Source organism: Blennius ocellaris, assembly GCF_963422515.1.
Source record: "Blennius ocellaris genome assembly, chromosome: 4".
In the NCBI taxonomy this organism is placed as follows: Eukaryota; Metazoa; Chordata; class Actinopteri; order Blenniiformes; family Blenniidae; genus Blennius; species Blennius ocellaris.
This window is the reverse complement of record NC_137653.1, coordinates 30345272-30348049: the sequence shown is the minus strand read 5'-3', so window position 1 is coordinate 30348049 and position 2778 is coordinate 30345272.

Here is a 2778-nt window from a genome sequence, read left to right as displayed (position 1 = left end):
CCCAATTTTGGCGCGTGATGATGACGTTTCACAGCCAGCGTCGAGATGCTTTCAGGGACCCTCGTAAACGTGGACGTCGTATATATGACCATTTTCATATTTTTCTTTTCGAACATTCTATTTCTCCCAAAGCTGCTCGCATCTGTTAGACCCTCTGTAAAGTCTCCTTTCTATGTAAATAAGCTGTAGATTGTATCACTCTCATTGGTAGACACCGGGCAATATTTAAACAGTCGTATGTTTTTATATTTTAGCAATTTAACCTTTAAAAAGGAACTCGTGAATTACAAGTTGATTTTTTGATTTCCGAAAAATAAATGTTCCCTCTATACAGACTTTTTGAAAGACTTTTTCCACCCCACTTTCGAGACGTGAATCAACATCCTTATATAAATGCATACAAATGTGTTATAGCGCTTTAAGATTAGTATGTCAATCTATTATTTATTATTATACTCTTTTTCTTTAATACTATTACAATGTATTATCATACCATTAGGTGAGTACTATCATGTCAATATGTGAGTAAGAGGAATTAATACAATTATTAAAGTTTACATTATTAAAGTTACTACAACGTTTGGTCATTACTAAGTGATTATTTTAGAGCTTCTAACCAAAGTAGAATGAAATTAACAGAAAAACACAATAAACACTCTTTGTAAATAGTGTTTTTCTATGCTTATTCCAGTCACTGCTTAGCCCTGTATATAGAAATATTTATTGCTATCTATTTCATTTTTATTCTGTTTTATTAAAAAATGGCCACATTTTTATGTTTTTTCTATAATAATAACAAAACAAACAGAAACAAAAACACAAATAATAAAGACAATAACAACATGACTCTGTACTCTGTACAGACCAACTAACCCCTATGGTCCTAGTTTCGGGGTTACAAGGGAAAATAACAAACAGACATTATTTACATAATTTTATTATAATGGAATAAAAAGCATAATATGAGACAGAGAGAAAAAAATAAAGGGAGGTAGGGAGCTCAGGATGTCATAAATCCTTATTTTTGTTATTGTTGGAAGTCAAGCAGAATCTTCACAAATCCTAAAATGGACCCATGAGGTGGCATCCTCTCCTGTTTCCTTTGGGTCTGTTAAGCATAGATTCACAGGATACAGTATCAACCATACTCGTCAATTCTTAAACGTTAAGAGGTCCAGTTGTTTTCCACTATCTCGTCTGGAATCAGTCCAGCCATAATAAGAGAAAATCCACAGTTGATTGTATTTGGTGCGTTTGTGATCTGTGTCCCAGCAGAGTCAGTTCAGGAGTCAGTGGCACCATTGAGCCAAACCAGCTGCTTAGAATCTTCGCCACTTTGATCCAGAATGGTCTTACTGGTGCACATTTCTACAGATAATGTAGGAAAGTTCCAACCTCTGTCTTTCACTTCCAACAAAAACTGTCCTTCATCAGCTCAATTCTATGAAGTGTTTATGCAGTTTAGTGTTACATAATTCTATATTGTGTGAACTTCCCTTTTGCTTCTTTTTTATACTTTCCACAATCTGCCAGAATATTTAGCGATTTGTTCAAAGTTTGTATTCAGATCTGTCTGCCATATCAGCTTGTAAGTGCATAAATCACCACTTACAAAATAATTAGGTATTTTATAAAAACAAGAAGCAGTTTGATATTATTGTGGCATATTTATGTAATCCAAAACGGTTCTCTGTGTTTTCAGTTTAAAAAAACAAAACAATTTCTGATTTGCAGATATTTCTAAAAGTTGTGTCTACCATAAAGGTTGAATTGAATTTCTTTCTGTGTTTAGCAATGCTCCAACGAATGTACCTCTGGGATTAATCAAATACTATTATTTGAGTCTATTCTATTCTATTCTATTCACTAACCACCAATAAAACATCAGATTCTGTCCCGTGTTTTTCCAACAGCACTTGAACAAATCGCAGAATTCCACTAGATGGCGCTGCATGCAAAGAAAAAAAAACAAGCGCAATCAAACAAAACATTTTTGGGGGGTTTTGAAATTTAAAAAAATCAATAAATAAAAAATCAATATTCAGGGTTCAGCCAACAGTGAAGATTTCTTTTAAAATATATTAAAAAACAAAACTTTGAAAGAGAGAAGCTGAAGGTCATTCTGGAGGTGAAACCTGCTGCTTTGTGTTCCCGTTCTATTTTTAGCTCCCAACCTCGAGGGTCGGACAGTCAAACAGTGCAAACTGTCAGTCAGACCACCTGCCGCAGCCGGGCGGACGGCCAAGGCGTGCTGCGTGTGCATGACCTAGAAAAGAATGATTGTAATGCTACTGTGACCTTCAGCAGTGGTCATAGCCTCCCTACAGTCTGTGTTGCCCTCTGTACTGTCGGGAAGCTCTGGAGAGTGATACTCATGCATGTGCAGCTTGTGGGCTGTGCTGTTCGCACACAGTCCTGAGAACACTGCTGTCACGTCCTCAGCATTGCTCCTCTATGATGGGATAATCAAGGGGAACTCCAGAAACCATACACATGAAGGTCAATGTTGTCGTCACGCAGGCGCTTTTTCATTTTTCCTCATTCTGGGTCTGTGTGAAGGATTCTGTGAAGGACTGTATGACATCCTCTATGGCTCTGGAGGCAGCTTCAGGAAATCAAAGAGTCACTTATCTCAGACCGTTGATGTGCACTGGCAATCATTAAAATGCAGAGGGAATAGGATCCAGTTTGACCCACTGACCTGAGGAAGAGTTTCAGGGATTTTATTTTGATGACAAATAATCACGCCTTCAATTCTTTCCAAAAGAAAATATCCAT